The sequence below is a fragment of the Mustelus asterias genome, chromosome 7 (genome assembly GCF_964213995.1).
Source record: "Mustelus asterias chromosome 7, sMusAst1.hap1.1, whole genome shotgun sequence".
Lineage (NCBI taxonomy): Eukaryota > Metazoa > Chordata > Chondrichthyes > Carcharhiniformes > Triakidae > Mustelus > Mustelus asterias.
Genome location: NC_135807.1, coordinates 53,753,948 through 53,772,763, shown reverse-complemented (window position 1 = coordinate 53,772,763; position 18,816 = coordinate 53,753,948). Strand labels below are relative to the sequence as shown.

Here is an 18,816-nt window from a genome sequence, read left to right as displayed (position 1 = left end):
TACTGCCCAATTTGCTAACTGCTGAACTTCTGTTCCTAAGCCCCGTGTTAACGGCCCCCTCTCCTCGGGTACCATTCCACCTGCTTCAAATCTGCTGTCCTCTCTTCAAAACATCTGCCATTTACCTTTGCCATTGAAAACTACCACCCCATTTCCAAACTCTTTTTCCTTGAACACATTGTTGTTTCCCAAATCAGTGTCCATCTTTTCCACAGTTCCATATTTGAAACCTCCCATCGGGTTGTGCACCTAACTGTACTACTGAAATGGCCCATATCAAAATTATTAATGACCTTTTTGACAATGACTGTGATAAACTAATCTGTCTTTGCAGCTTTTGTCACAGTTGGTGACACCATTCTATTCCAATATCTCTGTCATCCAGCTGGGTGGAACTGCTCAACTTTGTTCCATTCTGATCTATCAATTCATAACCAGAGGATCACCTGTAATGGCTTCTTCTCCCACACCTGCACTTATCGGTGGGATCTCAAAGATCTCCTCTACCACTCCTCAATGATATCATCTGAAAGCACATCAGATTCCATATGAACTATATCCTAATCTGCCTTGTCAAATTTCACCAAAATGAAATTTCGCCAAACTAAAAATTGGGAAGATTCCTTGGTCTTTTCTACAAACTCTTCACTGACTTTAGTTTCCATTCCTGGCAACTGTCTGAAGCTGAATCAGACAGGCTGTAGGCTCTAATTGGTATGATGTAAGAGCACCTTTCAAAGCAGATTGTGTTCTTAATTATTATGCTTGTAGTTAGACTGTACATTGTACTGGCATCCTGTAAAATCTTAGTGATGTCCAGTGTTTCAGTATTGCTGCAGAATAACATTTGAAGATGTGTTACAATATCATCCACATGCTAAGGATTCCAGGTCAGTCTTCAATCCTAATGTGGGATTCTGTCTGTCAACTCAAAAGATTTCAATATATATTGCACAAAAACAAGATATGCAGGGTACCAGACGGAGACTATATGGAAATTATCGAGCAATTTTATTTTAATTTTTAAGTTGTCGCGCTTAAAGAATATCTTTGGAATACTGAATACTTGAGGGGGGAGACAATTTGCAGAGCCACGACATTGTTCTGTTAGTTTTCATACTTGTATTTACATAAAATGACCATATTAATAATGCATGTTCATATCGTCCAGTTTTCTAAGTGTGAAATGGATTTATATCCAAGTACTTTAACCATGAAGGTGAGGGCTCCATGTCGGTTGAGAGAAATTGTTTTAGTTGGCTGCCTTGTTTGTTAATTATATGCTAGTTAAATTTGAATTGTCGTTATCTTCCTCTTGTAAATTGGCACACTGTTCTATAATTTGTGTAATGTTCTTATAGGCTAGTGTATTATATGTGGAGTGGCTCAGACTTTCAATAATAACTACGTATGAGGCAGAAGAAAGTGGAGGGTTAGCTAATAGATTTAGATGAGGAAAGGAGGCTCAAGTTGAGCATGAACACCAGCATGGACTGGGTGGACTAAATGGCCTGTTTCTGCCATTTTTTCTATGTTAACTGGTGTTCGGAATGGAAGCCAAATATACTTCGTAACATATAACTCTTACATATTCATGCAAATCCTATTTGCTCACATTACCTTCCTGTAACTCTTTTCTGATAGAACTTACACCTATCTGTACCAATCTTCCCACCTTCCTTTTCCGTAGTCTGTGCTACTATACTCCCTGCCTGAAACTATTTACCCCTCTTATCTCTCCTGGCTACATTTTCACCAGATCAGCCACCATCCAGTCCCAGTCCAAAGAAATTAGTGTATTCCTTTAGAGTCCCACCTTTGAAAGAAATGCCAAGTTCTCAGCAGTAACCAAGAATTAGATTTAAGTTAAACAGTTTGAAAATAAAAGCATTTTGAAAATTACTATGGAATGATGGCTCATGGACTAAATGTTTTCATTTCTCTAAATTACTCGTAGCCAAGTTATTTTAAGTTAAAAGCAAAATATCGCCGATGTTGGAATCTGAAATAAAAACAGGAAATGCTGGAAAATCTCAACAGGTCTGATAGCATCTGTGGAGAGAGAATAGAGCTAACATTTCGAGTCTGGGTGACGCTTCGTCAGAGCTGAAGACAAAATAGGATGAGATTTATACTATAAGGGCGAGGGGGGTGTAATTGACAAAGATGTCACAGACAAAAAGACAAAGGGAATGTAAATGGTGGTAGTAGTCCATTAAAAGATCGGAATGTGTGAATGCCAGAACAAAGGTGTAGAGTGTCAAAGGACAAGCTGAGACATGTGACAGGTGACCCTAGTGGGGTGGGGGGAGGGAGCGAGATGGAAAGCAAAATTTTTAAGAAGTGGACAAATGAAATGATGGAAGAATGAAAAGTAAAAATAATAAGAATATAAAGTAATGAGATTAATGAGATAAAAATAAAATAAATGGAAATGGAGTAGAGGGAGAGCATGGAGTTCATACTCTGAAGTTGTTGAACTCAATGTTAAGTCCAGAAGGCTATAAAGTGCCTAATCAGAAAATCAGGTGCTGTTCCTCCAGTTTGCGTTGGGCTGCATTGGGAGCAAAGTTATTTTAAGTCTTAGTAGAAAAGAAACATAACCAAAGAAAGGATTATCTTCTTCACCTCCTTGCTAGTGCCAAATATCTCTCTCCCATTTCAAACACCCACGCTCCCCACAAACTCTAGTCCTGATTAGAAGAACATAAGATCAGAAAATCTTTCATGTTAAATCACTATGGTCATGACTGATCTTCTGCATTTGTTACACTCGACTGCACTATCCCAATATCCCTTGATCTCTTAGTACTCATTTATTGATCTTTGCCCTAAGTATACAAGAGAATGAGAATTCATACCCTCTAGAATAACGAATTTCAAAAATTCACAACCCTTTCGAGTGAATAAATTTCTCCTCATCGCAAATTCTGAGACAGTGATCCCTAGCTCTAGACAGACTACCCAGTAAGGGGAAACAACCTACTACCCTGAAGCCCCTTAAGAATTTTATACCTTTCAATAAGATCACTTCTCATTCTTCTAAATTCTGCGGAATATAGGCTTAGCCTATTTATTCCCTTCTCATGAGACAATCTCCTCATCCCAGAAAGTAGTCTCGAAATTCTTGTTGCATTATCTCAAAGCCAAGTGTATCTTTCCATGGATAAGAGACCAAAACTGTATAAAGCATTCCAGGTGACTTCTTTACTTGCAGTATTATTCTAATATCCCAATCCTTAAAGGTGATATAATATACTTTTTAATAGCTTGCTATACTTCCATGTTAACTTTGTGATTCATGTGTAAGGATACCCAAGTCCCTCTGTCAATGTTTCTCATCTTTACAACAGCAATTACGCTTCTATTATTGGCCGTAAAATATATTGAGATGTTCCCTGTTGTGAAAAGTGCCATATAAACATAAACCTTTCTTTTGGAATTTATTGGAAGTTTTGATTTTACATTTGCCATGAAATATAACAAATCTCTCAATCTGGAGTAATCATTATTCCACATTACCATACAAAAAAGACGAGTGAATATCCATAAAAATTATTCCAATTATCCATCATTGCAATCGTTTGTAGCTGGCAACTCCTCTCATACTGATATCAGAAAGAGTGGGGAATCTCGGGAGAACAGGACAAAACTGAACCCATGGTGTACACCCTTCTCCACAGGATAACATAGACAGGGCTACAAAATATACGGGATCCCTCATGGGTTAATATACAAATTCTTAATTCAGCAGCTCAGGACCTCCAGATAATGAAAGGATAACCCAGAAAAGGGGGAACATCAGGGTACCACCATCGGTACAGGCTATAGTATAGCGGCATTAGTACAGGAACCAGTGAGCCCAAGGACTCGCACACCTCACCCAGGCTTGCAGCAGTACAAACTCCTCTCCTCGCCAACTGAATCAGAGGCACTGATCAGACTCCCCATCACTGAAAAAGTTTCTTCCAAGGAAATGCTACCGTCAAGGAAAATAAAAATAGTCAAGACGCTCATCAACAGGATGTCTCAGAGAGAAATAAAGCCCTCCTCTTCCAAAAAGATAAGGGGAAATCACTGGGGTAAACTATAACAAATCAGAGCTGATATCAACACTTCTCAGACCCAGATGAAGAGAAGAAGCCCAAAAAAGAGAGGAACATCAGGTTTATCCAATAAATGCCAGATGTAGTCTTTCAGCATCCATAAGACATAGGAGCAGAATTAGGCCACTCGGTCCATCGAGTCTGCTGTGCCATTCAATCATGGCTGATATTTTTCTCATCCCCATAACCCCTGATCCGCTTGTTAATCAAGAACCTATCTATCTCTGTCTTAAAGACACTTAATGACCTGGCCTCCACAGCCTTCTGCGGCAAAGAGTTCCACAGATTCATCATTCTCTGGCTGAAGAAATTCCTCATCTCTGTTTTAAAGGATTGTCCCTTTGGCCTGAGGTTGTGCCCCTCTGGTTCTAGTTTTTCCTACTAGTGGAAACATCCTCTCCACATCCACTCTATCCAGGCCTCGCAGTATCCTGTAAGTTTCAATAAGATCCCCCCGCCTCATTCTTCTAAACTCCAATGAGTACTGACCCAGAGTCCTCCACTGTTCCTCATACGACAAGCTCTTCATTCCAGGAATCATTCTTGTGAACCTCCTCTGGACCCTTTCCAAGGCCAGCACATCCTTCCTTAGATGCGGGGTCCAAAACTACTTTCAATACTCCAAATAGGGTCTGACCAGAGCCTTATATAGCCTCAGAAGTACATCACTGCTTTTGTATTCTAGCTCTCTCGACATGAATGCTAACATTGCATTTGGCTTCCTAACTGCCGACTGAACCTGCACGTTAACCTTAAGAGAATCTTGAACAATGATTCCAAGTCCCTTTGAGTTTCTGATTTCCTAAGCATTTCCCCATTTAGAAAATAGTCTAAGCCTCCATTCCTCCTTCCAAAGTGCAAAATCTCTCACTTTTCCACATTGTATTCCACCTGCCACTTCTTTGCACACACTCCTAACCTGTCCAAGTCCTTCTGCAGCCCCCGCTGCTTCCTCAATACTACCTGCCCCTCTACATATCTTTGTATCATCTACAAACTTAGCAACAGTGCCTTCAGTTCCTTCCTCCAAATCATTAATGTATATTGTGAAAAGTTGTGGTCCCAGCACTGACCCCTGAGGCACGCCACTAGTCACCGGCTGCCATCCTGAAAAAGATCCTTTTATCCTCACTCTCTGCCATCTGCCAATCAGCCAATCCTCTGTCCATGCCAGGATCTTACCCTTGACACCATGGGCTCTTAACATATTTAACAGTCTCCTATGTGGCACCTTGTCAAAGGCTTTTTGGAAATCCAAATAAATCATGTCCGCTGGTTCTCCTTTATCTAACTTCCTTGTTACCTTCTCAAAGAACTCTAACAGATTGTCAGACATGACCTCCTCTTAACGAAGCCATGCTGACTCAGTCCTATTTTATCAGGCACTTCCAAGTACTCCGCGATCTCATCTTTAATAATGGACTCTAAAATCTTGCCAATGACCAAAGTCAGGCTAACCGGCCTATAATTTCCCATCTGCTGCCTTCTTCCCTTCTTAAACAGCGGTTACATTAGCTACTTTCCAGTCCTCTGGAACCCTCCCTGCCTCCAGTGATTCCTGAAAGATCACCACCGATGCCGCCACAATTTCATCAGCTATCTCTTTTAGAACCCTGGGTGTAGCCCATCCTGGTCCAGGTGATTTATCCACATTCAGACTTTTCAGTTTCCCCAGAACCTTCTCCTTAGTGATGGCAACTACACTCTCCTGTGTCCCCACTTTCACAAGAAGGATACCACTAAGACCACTTGGAGGAGGTGACCCACTCATCCAACTACCCTAATCTCCAACCAAAAAGATTCTAACACTGCTGAACCACCCGACCTAGACTTTCACTGAGGCTCACAATTAACAGGGCACCACATCTCCAGGAGAATCAAGCCTCTAAAGAAGAGCAGTCCAGAAGCCCGCAGAAGGAGAAGCCTTGGGGGAGACCAACCTGCTCTCCTTCCACCTGACCCAGATAAACACAGCCACTGCTGCACTGACCTACTCTACAAAACCTTAGAATAAGGGCCAGCAAAGCAAGAATACTCCCATCACTCTAGCATGCCAACTATCCCTCTCTCTAGGTATCCCAAGAGCACCCACTAGACACCACTATCAACACGATTACACCTATTACCCCTCATCAGAGAAATCCCAACAACTGGATAATATGCCCACTGTACATTCCATGGGCCAAATAATCAAATAACTGCCATCACTGCCCATGCTGCCAAATCAAAATAGAAAACCAACCTAGCAAGGCTAGATATTCAGGGATTAGTCAGCTATGGCCAGGCACGCACCTAAAGATAATTCCCCACTCCAACATCAGATACGCAACAATAGAGAGGAAAAAAGAACTGGTCTTTTCCAGGGTACATGATTTGTTCGGTACTTTCTCAGGAAACAAGCAAGGGTTCCTCAGTCCCATAAGAACCAAAACATAAAAGAAAAATGCAACCCCAGTAGTTTGAACGACGGATTTTCCCCACCCACAATGATTTGATTTTTTATTGTCGTGTATTGGGATCCAGTGAAAAATATTGTTGCGCGCTATACAGATAAAACATTTTTCATAGAGTACATAGGGGAGAAGGAAAGTAGAGGGTACAGAATATTGTGTCACAGTCATAGCTAGGGTGGATAGAAAGATCAGCTTAATATATGTTTGGTCCATTCAAAAGTCTGATGGCAGCAGGGAAGAAACTGTTGTTGATTCAGTTGGTACGTGATCTCAGACCTTTGTATCTTTCTCTGATGGAAGAAGGTTGAAGATAGTATGTCTTGGGTGCATGGGGTCTTTGATTATGCTGGCTGCTTTTCCGAGGCAAGGGGAATGTAGACATAGAAACATAGAAGATAGGAGCAGAAGGAGGCCACTTGGCCCTTCGAGCCTGTTCCGCCATTGATTACGTTCATGGCTGATCGTCCAACTCGGTAGCTCAATCCTGCTTTCTCCCCATAACCTCTGATCCCATTTACCCCAAGTGCTGTATCTAACCACTTCTTGAATACGTTCAATGTTTTGACATCAACTACTTCCTGTGGTAATGAATTCCACAGGCTCACCACTCTTCGGGTGAAGAAATGTCTTCTCACCTCCGTCCTAAATAGTCGACCCCGAATCCTCAGACTGTGAGCCCGATTCTGAACTCCCCCACCATCAGGAACATCCTCCCTGCATCTATCCTATCTAGTCCTGTTAGAATTTTATAAGTCTCTGAGATCCCCCTCATTTGTCTGAACTCCAGCAAAAACGATCCTAACGCAGTCAATCACTCTTCATACATCAGTCTCGCCATCCCTGGAATGAGCCTGGTGAACCTTCGCTGCACTCCCTCGAGAGCAAGAACATCCTTCCTCAGAAAAGGAGACCAAAACTGCACACAATATTCTAGATGTAGCCTCACCAAGGCCCTGTATAATTGCAACACATCCCTGCTCCTGTACTCGAAACCTCTCGCAATGAAGGCCAGCATACCATTTGGCTTTACCGCCTGCTGCACCTGCATGCTTACCTTCAGCGACTGGTGCACAAGGACACCCAGATCCCACTGCACACACCCCTCTCCCAATTTACAGCCATTCAGGTAGTAATCGGCCGCCTTGTTTTTGCTTCCAAAGTGAATAACCTCACAATTATCCAAATTATACTGCATCTGCCATTGATTTGCCCACTCACCCAACTTGTCCAGATCACACTGAAGAACCTCTGCATCCTTGTCACAGGTCACCCTCCCACCCAACTTGGTATCATCTGCAAACTTTGAGATGTTACATTTTGTTCCCTCATCCAAATCATTAATATATATTATGAATATCTGGGGTCCCAGCACCAATCCCTATGGCACCCTACTAGTTACTCCCAATTTGAAAAGGACCCATTAATTCCTGCTCTTTGTTTCCTCTCAGCCAACCAGTTTTCTATCCATCTCAATACACTTCCCCCAATCTCATGCACTTTAATCTTGTACAATAATCTCTTATGCGGGATGGATTCAATGCATGGGACGTTGGTTTGCGTGATGGACTAGGCTATGCTGTGGCACAGTGGTTAGCACTGCTGCCTCACAGCGCCAAGGACCCGAGTTCAATTCCAGCCTCGGGTAACTGTGTGGAGTTTGCACATTCTCCCCCTGTCTGTGTGGGTTTCCTCCAGGTGTTCCGGTATCCACCCGCAGTCCAAAGATGTGCAGGTTAGGTTGATTGGCCATGGTAAATCGACCCAAGGGGATTAGCAGGGTAAAGATGTGGGGTTATGGGAATCGGGCCTGGATGGGATTGTGGTTAGTTCAGACTTGATGGGCCGAATGGCCTCCTTCTGTACTGTATGGATTCTATGGATTCTATTCTAACCCTTTGTAGTTTCTTGCGGTCATGGTCAGAGCAAGAGCCATACCAAGCTGAGATACATCAGGAAAGGATGCTTTCTAAGATGCATCTGCAAAAATAGGTGAGAGTCGTATCAGACGTGCCGAATTTCCTTAGCCATCTGAGAAAGTAGAAACATTGGAAGGCTTTCTTATTTATAGTGTCATCGTGGAGGGACCAGGGCAGGTTGTTGGTGACCTGGACACCTAGAAAACTTGAAACTCTCAACCATTTCCACTTCATCCCCGTTGATATAGACAGGGGCATGTCCTCCACTGTGCTTCCTGAAGTCGATGACTATCTCCTTCATTTTACTGAACAAAGGACAGTACAGCACAGGAACAGGCCCTTTGGCCCACCAAGTCAGTGCGGACACAGGTGCCTCTCTACTCTGATATTTTCTTGCCTCTACATGGTCCATATCCATCTATTCCCTGCCTATTCATGTATCTATCCAGATGCCTCTTGAACATTGTTATAAAATCTGCTTCCACCACCATCTCCGGCAACGTGTTCCAGGCATTCACCACCCACTGTGTGAAAAATTTACCCCTTACCTCTCTTTTAAACTTTCCCCCTCTCACTTTCAACCTATGCCCCCGGGTAATTGACCCTTCGACCCTGGAAAAAAGGCTCTGACTATTCAAGACTGTCATAATCTTGTAAACCTCTATCAGGCCCCCACTCAATCTCCGATGCTCCAATGAAAACAATCCAAGTGTGTTCAACATTTCTTCATAGTCCATATCTTCCAAACCAAGCAACATCCTGGTAAATCTCTTCTGCACCATTTCCAATGCATCAACATCCTTCCAGTAGTGTGGCAACCAGAATTGTACACAATACTCCAAACCAAAGTCTTATACAGTTGCAACATGATTTTCCGATTCCTGTACTCAATGCCCCGATCAATGAAGGCCAGCATGCCATATGCCTTCTTGATCACCTTGACCACCTGAGTTGCCTCCTTCAAGAAACTGTGGATCTGCATGCCTAGATCCCTCTGTATGCTAATATTTCTAAGGGCTCTACCATTTACTATATACTTTCCTTCTGCAGTATACTTCCAAATCGCATCACCTCACATTTGTCTGGGTTAAGTTCCATCTAGGTTAAAGTCCAACAGGTTTATTTGGTAGCAAATACCATAAGCTTTCGGAGCGCTGCTCTTTCGTCAGATGGAGTGGAAATGGTGCTGTCAAACAGTGCAAACAGACAAAATGATGTGCATAATCTGTGCAACTTGAGGAAGTGACAAGAAAATATGACCAGGGTAAGGCAATGTAGATGTTGTACACATGGACTTTAGTAAAGCCTTCGATAAGGTTCCTCATGGCAGGCCGATACAGAAGGTGAAGTCATATGGGATCCAAGGTGGGCCAGTAAGATGGATAAAAAAAAACTGACTTGGGCATAGAAAGCAGAGACAAATGTGAGGTGATGCGATTTGGAAGTATACTGCAGAAGGAAAGTATAGAGTAAATGGTAGAGCCCTTAGAAATATTAGCATACAGAGGGATCTAGGCATGCAGATCCACAGTTTCTTGAAGGAGGCAACTCAGGTGGACAAGGTGATCAAGAAGGCATATGGCATGCTGGCCTTCATTGATCGGGGCATTGAGTACAGGAATCGGAAATCCGTTTGCACTGTTTGAGAGCACATTTCCACTCCATCTGACGAAGGAGCAGCGCTCCGAAAGCTTATGGTATTTGCTACCAAATAAACCTGTTGGACTTTAACCTGGTGTTGTGAGACTTCTTACCGTGTTCACCCCAGTCCAAGCCGGCATCTCCACATCTTAAGTTCCATCTGCCAGCTTCCGGCCCAGGTCTCCAGCCGATTTATATCCTGCTGTATCCTCTGACAATCCTCACTATCCGCTACTCCCCTAATTTTTGTATCATCTGCAAATTTATTAATTAGACTACCTATATTTTCCTCCAAATCAGCACTGGTCCTTGTGGAGCACTGCTTGTCACAGATCTTCGGTTAGAAAAGTACCTTTCTACTGCTACTCTCTGCTTTCTATGTCCAAGTCAGTTTTTTTTTATCCATCTTACTGGCCCACCTTGGATCCCATATGACTTCACCTTCTGTATCGGCCTGCCATGAGGAACCTTATCGAAGGCTTTACTAAAGTCCATGTGTACAACATCCACACTGCCCTACCCTGGTCATATTTTCTTGTCACTTCCTCAAGTTGCACAGATTATGCACATCAGGATCAGATAATCATGGATTGTGTGTAAGAATTTTTAAAATTTAAAAATGAGTGGTGCCAGAGCTTGTGAAAATGCAGCTGTTACTTGGCTTGTATCACCTGACCCCCCCTCCATAAGATGGTTTTTATTAAATTTGCTTAGCTATTTTTCTATTGAAGTGCACAACTTTATATTTGTCCACAACATATCACCTGCCATGTGCTTGACCACTTACTTCACTTTTCTTTATTCCTTAGGGGTTACTGCGTCCTCACAGCATAATTTCCCACCTAGTTTTGCAACTTCAGCAAACTTGGATATGTATACTCAGTTCCCTCATCTAAGGCATTAACAGATCGAAAATGGTTGAGGCCCACCTACTGATTCTTACAGTGCCCCTGCTAGTTGCAGCTTGCCAACCTGAAAATGATCTGTTTACTCCTGTATTCTGATAACCAATCCTCAACCCATAATTCCAAATCCCGTGAGCTCTAATTTTGTATACTAGCCTCATGGAAGGCACCTTACTAAATGTGTTTGAAAATCTTCATAGCACTACAGCCACTAGTTCCCCTTACCCTACCCTACTAATTACAGACTCAAAAAGTGTTTAACAAATTTACCAATCATTATTTTCCTTTCATAAATATAATTCATGTAATTTTTCTAATTGCTTTGCTCCTGATTCCAGCATTCTAGTAACAGAATCTACACCTGTCAGGTTAAGTGGCCTTTGGCTTACTATTTTCTCCCCATTCCTTTCATGAATAGTGGAGTTACGTTTCCTACCTTCCAATCTGTGGGGACTATTACAAAAATTTAGAGAACACTGGAAAATCTAAACCATTTTGTTCAGTACATTGTGTATTTCTGGCGCCACCCCCTTTAAAATCCTAGAATGTAGGTCACCAGGTCCAGGGGATTGAGCAGCTTTTCATTAATTTCTGTGCTACTAATTTACGTTCTCATTAGACCCTTGGTTCCGTACTATTTCTGGACTTTTTTTTGCTTTATACTGTGAAGCACCCTTCCATTGTCTGCCATTTCCTTATTTTCCCACATTTGTTTTCCTGTATTGCTTGTGAGGGACCTATGTTTATTCTTGCTAATATCTTATCTTTTAGATCCCAAAGAAACACTTGCAGTCTGTTTGATAAAGTAATTTGCTAGTTTGCCCTCATTCTGTATTCAATTTCTTGATCATCCTTCTAATCCTCAAGTCTTCTATTCTTGAAGTATTATAAGCCTTTTCATATTGTCTTAGACTATCTTTAACTTATCAGGTTGCATTCTTGAGGATTTCTATTCCTTGGGGAATGTACATTTGTGAATTATGAATTATCTTGTTCAATACAGGGTGGGGGGAGGGAGAGGGTTCATTGGAGGTATGAATTGGGATAGAATGACATGGGAAGAAGGGCTGGATTGAGAGGGACAAAGGGAAAGGGTTGGAAATGGCTTGAGAAGAATAGCATAAAGAGGATGGAATGGCATGGGTGGAGATTTAAAGAAGTACTGTTGCAATAAAAATATAAATGTTACTGCCAATGTTTTGCAGACTGAAAGGTGAGAGAAGTTCAACAGCAAAATTACCCTGACTAGAGGGATTGGGTGGAGTGAGTAGTGGGTGTTGGAAGAGGCAGAAATAGAGGGCAAAAATGTGGGAGATTGGAATAGGGGATGGGGGTGGTGATGTGATGTGTTGGGTAGGATGAAATGGAGGATGGGGATGGTATAGGATGATGGGTTTGGGATTATAAAGTGGGTGGATATGGTATGAGAGGGATGGATGGAATGGCATCAGATTTCAGGATACTAATTTAACAGTACATTTTTGCAGGTCTCTGATACCTACATGTTTTGGTCAGATTTAGCCATAATTTTGGACTTAGCTAACTTCTAAGGTCATTCTTCCCTGAGGCTTCTTTACTAGAAAGTTATCGATGAACTCATTCTCATTGAACAATGCCAATACCTGCATCAGCTGTGGCTCAGTCGCTAGCATATTTGCTCGAGTTGGAAAGTTGTTGGTTCAACCTCCACTCCACAAAAATCAAGCCTGATGTTCTAGTGTGATACTGAGGGAATGCTGCACTGCTTGAAGTGCTTTCTTTAAGATAAAAGGCCTGTCTGCGCCCTCAGGTGGATGTGAAAGATTCCATGTTTCTATTCCAAAGAGGTTATTCTGTGCCCTGGCCAGTATTTATTCCCTCGATCCATTTTTTTTGTAATGATTATCTGCCCACTACCACAGTGCTTTTTGTGGGAGCTAGCTGTGCATAATAGACTGTGTTTCCTACATTACTTCAAAAGTATCTTATTGGTTGGAGAGCATGATTAGCATTCTGAGGTCTTGAAAAGCACCATATGAATGCACGGGCGGCACAGTGCTTAGCACTGCTGCTTCACAGCGCCAGGGACCCGGGTTCGATTCCCGGCTTGGGTGTCTGTCTGTGTGGAGTTTGCACATCCTCTCCGTGTCTGCGTGGGTTTCCTTCCACAGTCCAAAGATGTGCAGGTTAGGTGGGTTGGCAATGCTAAATTGCCCCTTACTGTCAGGGGGACTAACTAGGGTAAATGCCATGGGGTTATGGGGATAGGGCTGGGTGGGATTGTGGTTGGTGCATGCAGACTCAATGGGCTGAATGGCCCCCTTCTGCATTGTAGGATTCTATGATTCTATAAGTAATTTTTCATTATCTTGGTTCCTTGACAGGTTGACCTAGGAAACTAAAACTTGCCGTTGCTAGAATTCTCCCTGAATCCTAATGATTTGTTTCACCAGGACATTGGTTTCAGCCAAGTTTAAGTAAATCCTGACTCAACAGAACAATACCTTCATTTTACAAAATTGGGACCATTGCCCCATTCATTAAACCTCCTTCTAAAACACACTTTTAGCGACACATTTTATCAGCTGACTGGTTTTCTCTTTGCCAGTTTGCAATTTCCAGGGCTTATTACATGAGATTCTGCATTTCAATTTGGATCCTAACTCTTCAAGCTCTTTCATGAAATCACCATTCCTAGTTCCACTTCTGTTATTGGTTCTTGCGTGGACCATGACAACTGGATCTGCTATCTCCCACTCAGTTCTTTTCTTATGTCCTTAATCCTGGCACCTTTTGGGAAGTCAAATGGCATATTGAATATAACAATCTCACATAGGGTACAGTACTTCCCACACTGTAATGTACAAGAGCTCATGACCGGAGTCTAGAGGGTAGTCTTATATAGACATAGGCATGTGTAGAGGTAAACAGCTCCTAGCTTCGACTTGTGGTTCTGAGTAGACAACAAACACTTGCTGTTAAACTATACCAGAGTAAGAACCTCTTTGAGACCTACCAAACTACACATATATTCCAACAACATGTTAGCCTTTAATGCAAGGAGATTGTCGCACAAGAATAAGAAATCTTGCTGCAATTGCACAGGGTTTTTGTGAAACCACATTTGGAGCACTCTGCTGCTTTGGTTTCCAGACAGTATTTAAGAAAGGGTATATTTGCCTGAGAGGTGGTGTAGAGAAGGTTCATTACATCGGTGATGAGCTGGTTGTCCTCTGATGAGAGGCTGAGTAAATTGTCCTGTACTCTGGAGTTTAGAAGAATGAGAGATGGTCTCAGTGAAACACAGAAGATTCTGAAGGAGCTTGATATGGAAGTTGTTTCTCCTGGCTGGGGAATCTAAAAGGACCAATCATTTAAGATTGTGAGCTGAAGTGTCTTCATTCTCAGGATTGCAGTCCAGTCCAGTAACATTACCACTATGCTACCATCTCATATTTAATCAAATTGTATGTTTTGTCCTCAATATCCAAAGTTCACTTGTGTTATGATCCCCGCAGGGATAGCTTTTAATAAATTTGAATTCCCAGGGACCAGTTTAAAGAATTACATGACAAGATTTCAAATTTTAAGACATTTACTGTAACAAATGAAGTAAAATCAACATGCACTAAACATTGTTCAGTAGGCAACTAATACTAAAAACTACAGAAAGGATAATGTCTTGACATGGGGGCGGCATAGTGGTTAGCACTGCTGCCTTGCAGTGCCAGGGACCCAGGTTCAATTCCCGGCTTGGGTCACTGTCTGTGTGGAGTTTGCACATTCTCCCTTTGTCTGGTGGGTTTCCTCCAGGTGCTCTAGTTTCCTCCCACAGTCCAAAGATGTGCGGGTTAGGTGGATTGACCATGCTAAATTGCCCCTTGGTGTCAGTGGGACTAGCTAGGGTAAATGCATGGTGTTATGGGGATAGGGCTTGGGTGGGGTTGTAGTAGGTGCAGACTTGATGGGCCGAATGGCCTCCTGCACTGTAGGATTCTATGACTGATAACTACATGCCACATATGTGTATATATATCCTCTGCAGATTGCAGTCTTTACAAGCAACAGTCCTTATACACCTGTGACTGTGGCCAAATTCCCTTCCAACTCGATTTTCAAGTTTGCTGACGACACCACCATAGTAGGTCAGATCTCAAACAATGATGAGACAGAGTACAGGAATGAGATAGAGAATCTGGTGAACTGGTGCGGCAACAATAATCTCTCCCTCAATGTCAACATAACAAAGGAGATTGTCATCAACTTCAGGAAGCGTAAAGGAGAACATGCCCCTGTCTGCATCAATAGGGACAAAATAGAAAGGGTCGAGAGCTTCAAGTTTTTAGGTGTCCAGATCACCAACAACTTGTCCTGGTCCCCCCATGCCAACACTATAGTTAAGAAAGCCTACCTTTGACTACTTTCTCAGAAGACTAAGGAAATTTGGCATGTCAGCTATGACTCTCTCCAACTTTTACAGATGCACCATAGAAAGCATTCTTTCTGGTTGTATCACATCTTGGTATGACTCCTGCTCTGCCCAAGACCACAAGGAACTACAAAAGGTCGTGAATGTAGCCCAATCCATCACGCAAACCAGCCTCCCATCCATTGACTCTGTCTACACTTCCCACTGCCTCAGCAAAGCAGCCAGCATAATTAAGGACCCTACGCACCCCAGACATTCTCACTTCCGTATTCTTCCGTCGGGAAAAAGATACAAAAGCCTGAGGTCACGTACCCACCAACTCAAAACAGCTTCTTTCCTGCTGCCATCAGACTTTTGAATGGACCTAAGTTGCATTAAGTTGATCTTTCTCTACACCCGAACTATGACTGTAGCACTACATTCTGCAGTCTCTCATTTCCTTCTCTATGAACGGTATGCTTTGTATAGCGAGCAAGAAACGATGCTTTTCACTATGTTAATACATGTGACAATAACAAATCAAATCAGTCCAAAGTTACTCCCAGGTTACAGTAATTTACTTCTGTTTTATTGAGTCGTAGCATCAAAGATCTTTTCCCTCAGTCTTCTGCAAATTCTTGAACCAATCTGCAGCATCTTGGCTCAGTCTGATGATTCTCCCTCCGCCCACACCAGGAAAAAATCTTTCAGAATACTTAAGTGTCCATCTTCCTATGTCTTCGACCAGGAAATGTCGTCCCACCCACATTCTGTCTTGTAGCTAATAACAAAAACAGCCCTTTCCCCTCTGTTAGCTGCAGCAGCTCATGCTCTTTCTCGTGCGCTCCTCTCTTAGCAAGCAGGCCTGCAGTCGCAAAAACATCAGTCTCTCCCTTTGTGTTTAGGTGTTAAACCTGGCATTTGACATGGGCAATAGAACACATGTCTCTCTTTATTACACCATTTGCTTGAAATTAAGGAAACAGTTTAAAGCATGGCCATCTGATCAAACCTTACATTTGTAACACTTGTCAAATTTATTTGACGGTTGTGAGTTCCATCAAGGATGTTATTAATTTAATGGGTGCTGTTTAATGAAGCACCAAATGTTTCTGAAGTAAGTGGGACGTAATGTCAATCTTTTATAGCTGCAAAGGCGATTATTGTAGTAGAAAATTCATGCTCACATTTTGCTTAGGTTTTCCCTTACTTTCGGTGAAACTGATTAAATACCCAAACATTGAGAGCTATTCGATAAATTCTAAATGATGTGTTGTAAACCTTGTGTAGTAGTTGTGATCACTTTTAAAATACATTCTCTTAGCTTTTAAGGTCTACAGAATTATCTTCCTAAAATATGTCAACTACAGCTCAGCACTAACGTTCTTGCCTCTGAGTCAGAAAGTTGTGGATTCAAGCCCTATGCAGGCTGACACTTCAGTGCAGTACTGAGCCTTGTTTCAAACCTGGACAAAAGAGCTGAACTTAGAGATGAAGTGAGAGTGACTGCCCTTTACATCAAAGTGACAGATTGACAGTGTACAATCAAGAACCCTAGCAAACTGAAGTCTTTGGAAATTGGGTGGGGGGGGGGGGAGAACGACTCTTCATTGTTTAGAGCCCTACCCAGCACAAAGGAAGATGCTTGTGGTTGTTGGAGGTCAATCATCTCAGCTCCAGGACATCACTGCAGGAGTTTCTTAGGGTAGTGTCCTCAGCCCAACCATCTTCAGCTGCTTCATTGATGACCTTCCTTCCATCATAAGGTCAAAAGTGGGTATGTTCGCTGATGATTGTGCAATGTTCAGCATTGTGACTCCTCAGATATTGAAGCAGTTGATGTCCAAATGCAGCAAGCCTTGTGTCAGACTTGGGGTGACAAAGGACAAAGAAAAGTACAGCACAGGAACAGGCCCTTCCACCCTCCAAGCCTGTGCCGATCATGATGCCCTAACCAAACTAAAAAAAAAACCTTCTGTCCTTACTAGGTCTGTATCCTTCTATTCCCTCCCTATCATGTACCCATTCAGATGCCTCTTAAATTTTGCTAATGTGCTTGCTTCCACCACCTCTGCCAGCGCTTTGCAGGCATCCACCACTTTCTGCCTGCAAAGCTTCTCCCGCACATCTCCCTTAAACTTTCCCCCTCTCACCTTGAACCTGTGGCTCCTTGTAATTGATACTTCCACCTTGGGAAAAAGCCTCTGACTATCCACCCTGTCTATGCCTCTCATAATTTTGTAGATCTCTATCAGGTCTCCCCTCAGCCTCTGTTTTTCCAATGAAAACAATCCTAGTTTATTCAACCTCTCCTCAGCCAAGACCGTTGACACCAGACAACATCCTGGTGAACCTTCTTTGCACTCTCTCCAAAGCTTCCATGTCCTTCTGATATAGTAGTGACCAGAACTGAACGCAATACTCCAAATGCAGCCTAATCAAGGTTTTGTATAGCTGCATTATAATTTCTCAACTCTTATACTCGATGCCCCGGCTGATGAAGGCAGGCATGCCATATGCTTTCTTAATCACCTTGGCCATCTGTATTGCCACTTTTAGGGAACTGTGGACCTGCACGTCCTGATCCCTCTGTATGTCAATGTTCCTAAGGGTTCTTTCATTTACAGTATAATTCACACCTAAATTTGAACCTCCAAAATGCAACACGTGTTCGGATTAAACTCCATCTGCCATTTCTGTGCAGCACAGTATATGGGTGGCACGGTAGCATAGTGGTTAGCACTGCTGCTTCACAGTGCCAGGGACCCAGGTTCAATTCCTGGCTTGGATCACTGTCTGTGTGGCGTTTGCATGTTCTCCCCGTGTCTGCATGGGTTTCTTCCAGGTGCTCTGGTTTCCTCCACATTCTGAAAGGCATGCTGGTTAGGTGCATTGACCTGAACAGGCGCTGAACTGTGGCGACGAGGGGAATTTCACAGTAACTTCATTGCAGTGTTAATGTAAGCCTTACTTGTGACTAATTGATAAACTTTAACTGTGCCCAAGTCTCGAATCTATCTATATCCTGTTATATCCTTTGACAATTCCTGGCACTATCAGCAACTTCATCAATCTTCATGTCATCCGCAAATTTACTAATCAGACCACCTACATTTTCCTCCAGTTCATTTATATATACGACAAACAACAGGTCCCAGCACTGACTCCTGTGGAACACCACTAGCTACAGATCTCCATTTTGAAAAACACTTTTCCACGACTTTACTGTTTTCTCTAACCAAGTAAGAAGTCTCACAACACCAGGTTAAAGTCCAACAGGTTTATTTGGTAGCACAAGCCACTAGCTTTCGGAGCGCTGCTCCTTCGTCAGGTGAGTGGGAGTTCTATTCACAAACAGGGCATATAAAGACACAAACTCAATTTACAAAATAATGGTTGGAATGTGAG

General features: G+C 42.6%; 1 protein-coding gene across 2 annotated transcripts in view; it reads left to right on the top strand.

The window, feature by feature from the left end:
* smchd1 (structural maintenance of chromosomes flexible hinge domain containing 1) overlaps positions 1-18,816 on the top strand; it is a 202,740-nt gene that overhangs the window by 126,176 nt on the left and 57,748 nt on the right. The window lies entirely within an intron of this gene.